The following is a 12,703-nucleotide window of genomic DNA, read 5'->3' as shown; positions in this document are numbered from 1 at the left end:
TGAGAAACTCAAGCAGCCCCCTTCGTTCACTCTTTGGGGCTGGGCAACAGGACGGCTGGGTTCTATCGGGACTTCTCTAGTTCAAGGGTTAGTCATATTCGTTGTTATAATTCTTATAGCCTATTGCTTATTCAAATGTTGCTGTGTTATGATGTCCAATCTGGGTACACATATAGCGCCCGCAAATTTAATGGTACATGTAGGGGTGGCAAAAGATGAGGTGCAGGAAGAGTTTGAACGTCTAGCTGGAATAATGCTCTACTAGAATATTGTCCTTTATAAATGTGGAAATGCATAAAGAGATACCTGACCATATTAACTCTCTCTAATACACCTAACTCATGAATGTAGAAATGCATGATGGATATTTGACCATATTAACTGACCAGCTAATTCAATTTAAAGCTCACATAATAGTTTCTCACGAAAACACATAGAAGCACAATTGTGTAATTACTTTGAGCTTTCTCATGCTGATCGTTGTCTGACAAACAGAAATGAATGACCATATAGCCTTGAGACTAGCTATAGACTTACTGATAATAAAGACAGTTTCTTAGGGAAAAAGCACTTTCCCAGGCCTGTGTCCAAAATATCGAGACGGCCATGGGAACCAGAGGGTGGGTTCCCTATTTTGATTGACTAACTACCTGAACCAATAAAGAATGTACGTGTACGCCCATATTCTGTGACCAGGTGGGCGTTGTTATTGAACTGTATAAACGTGAGCTGTTTCTTGAACTCAGCGAAGACGTATCCTCAACCATTGTTTGAGGCACTCTTCCACTTGTACAAGTTTCTTAATAAATTCTCGCTTGTCTTAATAAGTGCTTGGGTGTTAATGCTTTGTATAGAGTAAGTAATATTAAGTTTAAGTTTTCGACAGCCCAACGTGGTACCACTTCTGAATTCCTCCACCACAGGGGGGGGCGGGGGGATCAGTTGCAGCTGGGAGGGGGAGGGGGTCAGGTGGAGGGGGAGGGGTCGGGGTCGGTCAGGTGGAGGGGGAGGGGTCGGTCAGGTGGGAGGGGGTGGGGGAGGGGAGGGTCAAGTGGGAGGGGGAGGGGAGGGTCAGGGGGGAGGGGAGGGGTCGGTCAGGTGGAGGGGTCGGGGTCGGTCAGGTGGGGGGGAAGGGGTCTGACAGGTGGGAGGGGGAGGGGTGGGTCAGGTGGTGGTGAGGGGGAGGGGTGGGTCAGGTGGTGGTGGGGTGGGTCGGGTGGGGGAAGGGTTCGGTCGGGTGGTGGGGGGAAGGGGTGGGTCGGGTGGTGGGGGGAAGGGGTGGGTCGGGTGGTGGGGGGAAGGGGTCGGTCAGGTGGGGGGGGTCGGTCAGGGGGGAGGGATCGGTCAAGTGGGGGGGAGGGATCGGTCAAGTGGGGGGGAGGGATCGGTCAAGTGGGGGGGAGGGATCGGTCAAGTGGGGGGGAGGGGTTGGTCAGGTGGTGGGGGGGAGGGGTCGGTCGGATGGGGGCAGGGGTCGGTGAGGTGGGGGGGTCGGTGAGGTGGTGGGGGAGGGTCGGGGTCAGGTGGTGGGGAGGGGTCGGTCAGCACTGGAAATAGGTGATATCTTGGAGATTTTCCGGTAACTGTTGACCCCTCAGCTTCCCCGCCGTTTTCCTCTGGTGATGTGGGGATCGTTCATTGAGTTTGATATCTGCGAACTTTGCTTCGCCCAAACCGCCGGTGACCATGGCGACCTCACCCGCGCGATTTCGGGCGAGGATGTTCGGCTCAAACCCGAATCCGAGCGGGACGGCGGCGGGTTCAAGAGTCTCTCCCGCGCCTCAATTACGCGCCCAACTCGTTCACTTTTCTTTCTTGATGCTGGTAATCGCTGTCCTAGGTTTTGTCGAGCACACTTTTAAATTTTATTTATATTTGTCAAAGAATTAATCCAAATGAAGTGTGATGTGCTCCAGGGTTTCTTTATCCCAGCTGATGTTCAGGGTTCTGTGCTGGGTTGTTCTATATTGGTGAAGGTTGGCATTGACCTTCCCATTTGCTGCTGATTGAGGCACCAGTGTTGACTCTTACCACTTGCAGGGCTAGGTTGGTGCAGCTGATGCTGAATCCTCTGCTCTCGTGGGAGCCTTGTTGTTGATTGAAGTTGGCTGATGCTGTTTGAGAGAAATCATCCCACCCCCACCCCCATCCCCATCCAGCCCCAGTGAAGTTTGCAATCACAGTGACTTAACATTCTGATGCAAGGTCATCGACCTCAAACGTTACCTCTGTTTCTCTCTCCACAGATGCTGCCAGACCTTAGAGTGTTTCCAGCAGTTTCTGTTTTCGTGATTTGATAAAATTTCGTCTAAGAAAGAAAGGCGTTCCTCGGTGCTGGCCAGGGTCATTCTTTAACAGCAAAGGAAGACAAAAAAGATCGTAAGTTCTGCAAAAAGGAATATGAGAAGAAACTTGAGGGATATTAAGGTTAACACAAAGTTTTTACAATTATATTAGAAGAAAAAAGGTAGTTGAGGGTAATGTGGGCCCTTTAAAAACAGATGTGAGTAATATTACAAATGAAAATAAGGAAATGGCAGACTTGTTGAATAATTACTTTGTGTCATTCTTCACAGTAAAGGAAAAGGATAATATACCTGACATTCCAGGGAAATGAATAATGAATCAAGGACTGGAACTTGCTAAAGTTAATGTAGACAGGAAAACAGTATTAGATAAAATAATGGCACTCAAGACTGACATCCCTAGGACCTGATGATTACCACCCCAGGGTTTTAAATGAATTAGGTGAAGAAATTATAGATGCTTTAGCCATAATCTTCCAAAGCTCTCTTTATTCAGGAATTGTCATCTTTAGATTGGGAAAATTGCAAATGTAACTCCATTATTTAGGAAAGGTGAGAGAGAAACCAGGAAATTATAGACCTATTAGTTGAACATCTGTTGTGGGGAAGTTATTTGAATCTATAATTAAAGATAGAATGATTAAGCACTTAGAGAAATTTGAGCTGATTAGAGAGCCAACATGGATTTGACAGGGTCGATGCTGAGAGGCTGTTGCACCTGGCTGGAGAGCCTAGAACTAGGGGGCATAGTCTCAGGATAAGGGGTAGGCCATTTAGGACTGAGATGGAGGTATTTCTTCACTCAGGGTGGTGAATCTTTTAGAATTCTCAACCCCAGAAGGTTTTCAATGCTCAGTTGTTGAGTATATTCATAGCTGAGATCGATGTAAGGGAATCCAGGGAAATGGGGATCGGGCGGGAAAGTGGAGTTGAAGTCTAAGATCAGCCATGAGATTAGTGAATGGTGCAGCAGGCTTGAGGGACCATATGACCTGCTCCTATTTCTTAGGTTCATTAGACATGGTCTACCCTTTAAGAACATAATTTAATTTTTTGAGGAAGCAACTAAAGTAGTAGACAGGAAAATGTCTACAGATGTAGTTTATATGGACATTTGATAAGTTTCCACATAAGAGACTGTTAGCTAAAATTAAAGCTCATTGAACTGAAAGCAAATGATTGACCTGGTTAGGAGATTGGTTAGGCGGTAGAAGACTGAGTAGGGATAAGGGGTATGTACTCTAATTGGAAGGAAGTGACTAGTGGTGTCCCACAAGGATCTGTGCTGGAGTCTCAACTATTCACTATATATTTATTAATGACTTAGATAATACAATAGAGAGCCATATATCCATGTTTGCCTATGACATAAAGATTGGTGACAGAGTAAGTAGTGTAGACAGGAGCATAAATTTACAAAGAAACTTTGGTAGATTAAGTGAGTGGGCAAAACTGTGCAGATGGATTTCAACACAGGTAAGTGTGAGATCATCCATTTTGGATCAATAAAGGATCGATCGGAGCATTTTTTAAATGGTGAAAAAAATGAGGAACAGTGGAGGTCCAGAGTGATTTAGGGGTCCATGTACACAGATCGCTAAAATGTCAGGTACAAACAATAATCAAAAAGGCTAATGGAATGTTAGCCTTTATCTCTCTAGAGGGCTAGAATATAAAGGGGAGGAAGTTTTGCTACAGCTATATAAATCCCTGGTTAGACCACATCAGGAGTACTGTGTACAGTTCTGGGCACTGCACCCTAAAAAGGATATATTGGTCTTGGAAGGAGTGTAGTGCAGATTCACCAGAACTCCAAGGGTTAAATTATACAGAGAGATTACGTAAGCTAGGCTCATATTCCCTGGAATATAGAAGGTAAATGGGTGATTTTTGATTCAGGTTTTTAGGATTTTGAAAGGAATTGATAGGGTAGATAGAGAGAAACTTTTTCCATGGGTGGGGGGGAAGACTAGTACAAAGGGACATAACCTTAGAATCTGAGCCAGGCCATTCAGGAGAGAAGTTGGGAAACACTACTTCATGCAAAGGTTGGTCGGAGTGTGGAACTCTCTCCCACAAAATGTAGTAGATGCTAGCTCAATTAACTATTTTAAACCGGAGTTCAATAGATTTTTGTTAGCCAAGGGTTTTAAAGGATGTGGAGCCATGGTGGGTAAATGAAGTTAGGATACAGATCAGCCATGATCTCTTTAAATGGTAGAACAGGCTTGATGGACTGATTGGCCTACTCTCCTATGTTCCCATGGTGGACACTGGGGATGCTTTGAGGCCCGCTTGATGTGGCAGCCCTCCCTGTCTTCTTATTGAAAAAGAAGCTCTTTATGCTTAGAGCTAGCTTTTCTCTATTAAATGCTGATAAATACATGATTGGCTTTGGCTTGTAAAGCCTTAGGTTTCATGGATTGCTGACAAAAAAAAACAAATGAATCTATTTTTGGAAGGTGGGGACATATGGTGGTCAGATCCTATTTTAGGTCTCCCCCTTCTAGGAACTTATGTTCCACTCCACTGAGGCTGTTGGAGGGCTTGTCCCTTAACCAATCTGTTTTCTCCCACTCCAGAGTGGCCTACAATTTTAACATGGCTGCACAGGAACACCTTAGCCCAGAGGGTAGAACCTTTGCTTAGAACCTCCTGTGGTCAACAGTTTTACCTTTTTTAGAAAAGAGTTTTTGTCCTTCCTTTGGGCCACATGCAAAGCTTGGTTACTCACAGGGTAGATTGCTTTTGCAGAGGCTACTGATTCCCTGCACGTACACCCAGTCCAGATTCCAGATAGTGTATCACTTGCAGGCACGTTGGGCTCAATTTTCAAACGGCGCTGGGAAGGTGACAGGTGGAGGTGGGTGGTTCAATTTGAGGTCGGGAAACCCATTAGTACGGGTTTCCCAGAAGTCCTTACAATTTTGACATAAGAATGTTTTTTTTGTTGGTTTACTGACCGGGTGATTGACAGGCTGGTCTCAGTCGGATGGAGAGCAGCCAAGGAGAGGATGTCTGCAGGTAAGTCTGCATTGAAGTCTTTGTTTGTATGGATTGGGGGGTGGGGAACATGGGTGGGCAAGGAGCATAGATGGGCACAGGGGTTGGGAGTCATGGGGGATAGGATTGGAGGTCAGTCACGGCGCGTGGGATCGGGGTCATCGTAGGGGTCTGCGATTGTTGGGTGGGGGGGGTCAGGAGTCTGTGATCGGAGCAGGGGAAAGTCGGTGTAAGTAGGCTTGTTGGGCCTGGGGGAAGCCCTTTCTCGGCACTTACCTGCAGTCTCTGGCCTTCTCGCCTCCTTTCATGAAGCGTAAAACAGAAGGCCTGGAATCCTGGCCCCCTGGGGTTGAAATGGGGAATTAGTTTAAAAATGGAGGCCTGAAGTCACCTTGAAAGGTTTTACACCCAACCCGCCTCCGAGGAGCGGGTTGGCCTCCCGCCCCCATGAAAACTGGAAATGGGTGGGTCTGAAATGGTGGCAATTTTCAATGCCCCCCCCAACCCAACTGTTTTTTACTTTGAAAATCGAGCCCATTGTGTTAAAGCTACCATTGAAGAATTCCACTGATTTTAAATAGACTACCATTAGACACGCCTACCAGACACATGTGAAGATAATCTAGGAATGGCTTGAGAAGCCTTCTGTTCAAGACTTTATGCAGATCAGCAATCTTTAGGCTCTACAGGTTGACACCCAGGATTTAGGAATGAGATACATCTGGTTGAGAATTTCTGGCTTCTTGATAAAGCTACACTATTTCTTGCTTCCTGTCCTTCAATAAGGGTTTCTTTGGGAAGCAAGTTGAAGAGTTGCTGTATGTTTCAAATGCTACCAACAGAATTTCAAGTTTATTCTGGCATACCACTGATGGGTGGGCCAAAGCCTGGGGAATGGATGACCCTATCTGTGACCAAGGTGGTGGTGAGCCGCCTTCTTGAACCGCTGCAGTCCGTGTGGTGAAGGTTCTCCCACAGTGCTGTTAGGAAGGGAGTTCCAGGATTTTGACACAGCAACGATGAAGGAACGGTGATATATTTCCAAGTCGGGATGATGTGTGACTTGGAGGGGAACGTGCAGGTGGTGGTGTTCCCATGTGCCTGCTGCTCTTGTCCTTCTAGGTGGTAGAGGTCGTGGGTTTGGGAGGTGCTGTCGAAGAAGCCTTGGCGAGTAGCTGCAGTGCATCCTGTGGATGGTACACATTGCAGCCACTGTGCGCCGGTGGTGAAGGGGGTGAATTTTAGGGTGGTGGATGGGGTGCCAATCAAGCGGGCTGCTTTGTCCTGGATGGTGTCGAGTTTCTTGAGTGTTGTTGAAGATGCACTCATCCAGGCAAGTGGAGAGTATTCCATCACACTCCTGACTTGTGCCTTGTAGATGTCACTCGCCGCAGCATTTGTATGACTGGTCCAGTTAAGTTTCTGGTCAATGGTGAACCCCAGGATGTTGATGGTGGGGGATTCGGCGATGGTAATGCCGTTGAATGTCATGGGGAGATGGTTAGACACTCTTGTTGGAGATGGTCATTGCCTGGCACTTGTCTGGCGCGAATGTTACTTGCCACTTGTGAGCCCAAGCCTGGATGTTGTCCAGGTCTTGCTGAATGTGGGCTCGGACTGCTTCATTATCTGAGGGGTTGCGAATGGAACTGAACACTGTGCAATCATCAGCGACCATCCCCATTTCTGACCTTATGATGGAGGGAAGGTCATTGATGAAGCAGCTGTAGATGGTTGGGCCTAGGACACTGCCTTGAGGAACTCCTGCGGCAATGCCCTGGGGCTGACATGATTTGCCTCCAACAATCACTACCATCTTCCTTTGTGCCAGGTATGACTCCAGCCACTGGAGAGTTTTCCTCCTGATTCCCATTGACTTCAATTTTACTAGGGCTCCTTGGTGCCACGCTCAGTCAAATGCTGCCTTGATGTCAAGGGAAGTCACTCTCACCTCACCTCTGGAATTCAGCTCTTCGTCCATGTTTGGATCAAGGCTGTAATGAGGTCTGGAGCCGAGTGGTCCTGCTGGAACCCAAACTGAGCATCGGTGAGCAGGTTATTGGTGAGTAAGTGCTGCTTGATAGCACTGTCAACGACACCTTCCATCACTTTGCTGATGATTGAGAGTAGACTGATGGGGTGGTAATTGGCCGGATTGGATTTGTCATGCTTTTTGTGGACAGGACATACCTGGGCAATTTTCCACATTGTCTGGTAGATGCTAGTGTTGTAGCTGTACTGGAACAGCTTGGCTAGATGCGCAGCTATTTCTGGAGCACAAGTCTTCAGCACTACAGCTGGGATGTTGTCTGGGCCCATAGCCTTTGCCGTATGCAGTGCACTCAGCCGTTTCTTGATATCACGTGGAGTGAATCGAATTGGCTGAAGACTGGCCTCTGTGATGGTGGGGATATCTGGAGGAGGCCAAAATGGATCATCCGCTCGGCACTTCTGGCTGAAAATGGTTGCAAACGCTTCAGCCTTGTCTTTTGCACTCATGTGCTGGACTCCGCCATCATTGAGGATGGGGATGTTTGTAGAGCCTCCTCCTCCCGTTAGCTGTTTCATTGTCCACCACCATTCACGACTGGATGTGGCAGCACTGCAGAGCTTTGATCTGATCCATTGGTTGTGGATTCGCTTAGCTCTGTCTATAGCATGTTGCTTCTGCTGTTTAGCATGCATGTAGTCCTGAGTTGTAGCTTCACCAGATTGGCACCTCATTTTTAGGTATGCCTGGTGCTGCTCCTGGCATGCTCTTCTACACTTCATTGAACCAGGGTTGATCCCCTGGCTTGTTGGTAATGGTAGAGTGAGGAATATGCCGGGCCATGAGGTTACAGATTGTGCTAGAATACAATTCTGCTGCTGATTGCCCACAGCATCTCATGGATGCCAGTTTTGAGCTGCTGGATCTGGTCTGAATCTATCCCATTTAGCACTGTGGTAATGCCACACAACACGTTGGATGGTATCCTCAGTGCGAAGACGGGACGTCGTCTCCACGAGGACTGTGCAGTAGTCAGCACCTCTGCAATTTCCACCCTTGCTTCCTTCCACAACCTAGGATGCATCTCATCCGGACCTGGTGACTTATCTACTTTAAGTACAGCTAGCCTTTCTAGTATCTCCTCTTTATCAATTTTTAGCCCATCCAGTATCTCAACTACCTCCTCTTTTACTGTGACTTTGGCAGCGTCTTCTTCCTTGGTAAAGTACTCATTTAGTACCTCAGCTACACCCTCTGTCTCCATGCACAGATCTTTTTGGTCCTGAATCGGCCGAACCCCTCCTCTTACTACCAGTTTACTATTTATATGCCTATAGAAGATTTTTGGATTCCCTTTTATGTTAGCTGCCAGTCTATTCTCATACTCTTTGCCCCTCTTATTTCCTTTTTCACTTTTCCTCTGTACTTTCTATGTTCACTACCAGAGATATATTGAGGTGGTCTCATCCGGCTGCACATAAATGCATACAGCAGGTAATGGATGCAGTGCATTCGGTGAGGGTGACTATCAGGCAGATGCATTATGGGTGTCAATGGCATGCATTTGAAATCCAGTGTTGAGAATTGGGGGAGATGATGGAGATAGCATTACATTGCATAAGGATTGGGGTGAGTGGCAGTGGTGGATGGATGAAGGAGGACGTGAGGAGGTGCATAGAAAGTGAATGATGGGAGCTCTTGAAACTGAAGAGGCTGTGAGGAGTGATGTGATGGAGTACGCTTCACAAGAGAGTGAGGGTGTGCACTACAGAATCTGCAACTTTGCTCACCTTCCCTGACCTGGTTAGGTCATTAAAACACTTCCTGCACTGGATCCAGATATGGAGCACTTCACTCCAGCTGCTCACCTCTCCAGCCATGCCTTCTTCGTCATGGCAGTAGGTTTCTTCTTTCCATTACCGGGAACAATATCTCTTTCCTCGGCCGTACTGCATCCAACGTACATCAAGGGATGCCTCACTAAAGCGGGGCACAGCCTTTGTCCTCCCTGATTCCATTTCTACTTGTAACACTCAAAGCCAATTCACCTAACTCCTCCAAATTCCATCTGTGCATTGGCCCTCTAAATTGTCACGGTGAAATTCTGTCATGCGGGTCCGCATCATGCCCACTCACGCACTGGTGATGCAAAACCCGGAAGTAAAATGATGAGGCAACCATGTTGAAATCAGACATTCCCACGCGTCCCACAATCTTCTGTGTTTTGCGGCAGCTATTGCACCCGCTCCAATCATGGATCTGCATTAATATCGAGGTCAACGTTTCAGGTTGTTGTCCCTTCATCAGAACTGGCAAAAATCTAACACCAGACCTTACTTTGGGCCTTAAACATCCAACAAAAATATATTAAAACAATAAATCAGCAAGAGAATTTTAGCAATAACAGAACAGATATTTTATATAGTAGCTCAGGACTTAAAATCCAAGCAGATACAGTGGACAGAGGATTGCTAGGAGTTTGGTTTACAATTAAGAAAAAATGTGAATGAGACTCTGGCCAATTTTCATCTGCTTCGTGCCCAGGGAATCCTTGTATAGTCGACCATAATAAATAGTTTGCAACTCTAGTGGCAAAATTATGATTAGAATTAACTATCTAGAATTTCCACAGGGGTTCTCCAGTGGGGGATTAAAGGATCCCCTCAAAACAGCATAAATAGCTAAAAGTCGTTGTTTATGCCATTTTTTTCAAGAATTTTCACCGATCTTCCACCAAAGTTATGGTGAGATTGGGAGAACTCCATGGAAATTCTCCAATATTTCTTATTTCATTATTTTTTCCCTTTTATTCGTCAACTACAGGAGTAATCTACCTCAACTAACTTTAAGACTTTGCAGTCTAGGTAAATTTTCATCTGGGCCTGGGCAGTACACAGTGAGGAAAATTGGGTGGGGAGGATCGCTTCCAGTAACAGAACCCTCCTGATTTTCCTTCCATGTAAATTAATTTAAATTGAGTGATCAAGTTACTGTTTGTGGGACATTGCTGCCATGTTTGCTTACATTACAATAGTGATCACACTTCAAAAGTACTTCATTTACTATGAAGTGTTTTGGGTTATCCTGAGGTTGTGAAAGGTGCTACATAAATTCAAGGTCTTTCTTTTCTTTAATGGAAGGAAAATCAAGCAGTTCCGTGTCAGGCGTTTTATCCTTCCTACCTGCTTTTCCTCTGCACTCCTCCCAGGTGATGCTTCATTCCCAGATGGTAAAGATGAAAATTTACACAACTGTCTTCAAAGGATCCAAATAAAGCTCGTTGATCTAAACAGGGCATTAAATTAAATTCCTCTGAAACAGTAAACAAAATTTCATGAATTTAAATAACCATCTGTTAAATTCAGAGAGCTGCCAATGGGACACAGATCTGAACAAATCATCGAGTGGGTTTGTATTTGAACTGAGTGACTTGGCTCTTTCTTCAGTGAATTTTAATCATCCTCCTTGTGACATTTCCCTTTAATTGTCCCCCACCCTTTAAGGCTGATTTTCAGGGCTCCCGCCTGACGTAAACAGGGCGATAGTGGTCTGAAAATGGTGTTGGGTCACTTACTGCCCTGTTTATATTAGTGCCCTAGCAACTGCCATCTTGCGTAGGGTCCAGAGATGGACAGGCAGGAGGTCACTTGTAATATGTAAATCGGGATCCTGTAATGTACACAGGACCCCATTGGAATTTTGAGGTAAAAATGGGTGGAACATACCCTTAAAGGGACTACTCAGGCCTGCTCAGAAAACACAAAGTTTCTTTCTAACTTTTTTTTTTGTGACCCTAAGAGGGGCAGGAGTACTTCTCCTGGGCCACAAAAACATTCTGGCCTGCTACCAGCGTGTGCAAGTACCCACTGGGATCACCTTCCCTGCCCCCCTGCCCCCAGGCTCTGATTGTCAGGCAGCTTAGCGTGGGAGCCATCCGATTTCCGACAATCCCCAGTTGGCAATCTGCCTCGGACCACCAGCTGTATGTAAATGAGGCCCAGGCCTCAAAATGGAAACCACAGGTGGACAGTGGGTCCACTCATTGTGCGCCTCAAGTTAAATGTGCCCCATTACGTTTGACTTGCACACAATTTTTAATCCCCTACCAGTTGTGTCATCTAGATCTACTGGAGTTTGCACCTGGAGTTCTAAATACTTATACAAATAAAGTTAGACATGAAAATTCGTGCAATAAGAACAAATTAAATTCCAACTTGTATTAATAGCTGTCCATAGTAAGGTGCATCTCAGCACAACACCCAGGAGGCTCTGGTCACCGTCCCCACATGAGCAACAGGAGCCTTCCACCAACACCGCTGAAGCCACTGGGGAGCACCTCGTAGGGGTGGTAGGGTGAGGAATCCTTCTGTTAAGGGTTGAGCACTTGGGTGTCAGAAGTTTTTAGTTCAATCTTCTGTTTGCATCACCTTTTTTTCAAATTGGGAGTTTGGTGTATGGTCCTCTTCCATTGCATCCAGTCTGCATTGTCAGAATGTCAGTGATATAGAGATTAGCTGAATGGTTTCACTGTTCTTTAAAGCAGAATGAAGGGATTGGTAACAAGGATGTTAATGCAGGGGGGCTTTCTGTCATTTTTCCGTCGAGTGGATTGAGCAGCTTAACAAAAGTGCTGAAAGATCCCTGGCCTCTGGTTGGCAGGCCCTATGCTGCCCCTCCTTCTTCTGGTCCTTCCTCACCTTCACCCAATGCTTCCTTGTCTGATGATGCCTCTTACTGTTGCTGTGCCTCCATCAACTCCAATCTTCATTGTATTGCCATGTTGTGTAGAATGCAGACACTACCATGATACTACCTACTTTATCTGGGGGATATTGCAGGGATTCCCCCCAGACTGATCAAAGCACTGGAACCTTAGCTTTAAGCTGCTAATGTTGTGTTGAATGATGATCCTAGTGGTCCCTTGGGTATTATTTTACCTGTTTTGCTCAGGCAGAGTGGGTTGCAGAGGGGTATCATCAGCCAAGTACATAGCGGTAGCCCTTGTACCCTAGCAGCCAACCTCTGACATTCTGGAGGGGTGGAATAGTGGAGGATGGATGCATACCTCAGGATGACAGCATTGTGGCAATTGCCAGTGAAATTGTCACAGACATGCATAATTCTTCAGTGGTGCTCACACACCACTTGAACAATGCTGGGTCTTTCCTGTTGAGGAAAAGTATCTGGCTTGTCTCTGGTGCCCTCATAACTACATGCGGGCAATCAATGATGTCCTGTACATGAGGGATGCCAGCCACTGCTGCAAACCATAGAGCTTTCTCATTCTGGGTATCAGCATCCATTGGGAAAGTAATGTACTGATTGGTTCTGGTTAAGTGGGCATTGGTAACCCGATTAATGCAGCTGTGCATGTGAGTGAAGTCTCCTGTAGCAGTCTGGAAGG

Source organism: Heptranchias perlo, chromosome 12, assembly GCF_035084215.1.
Source record: "Heptranchias perlo isolate sHepPer1 chromosome 12, sHepPer1.hap1, whole genome shotgun sequence".
NCBI classification, from domain to species: domain Eukaryota; kingdom Metazoa; phylum Chordata; class Chondrichthyes; order Hexanchiformes; family Hexanchidae; genus Heptranchias; species Heptranchias perlo.
This window is presented reverse-complemented; position numbering follows the sequence as displayed.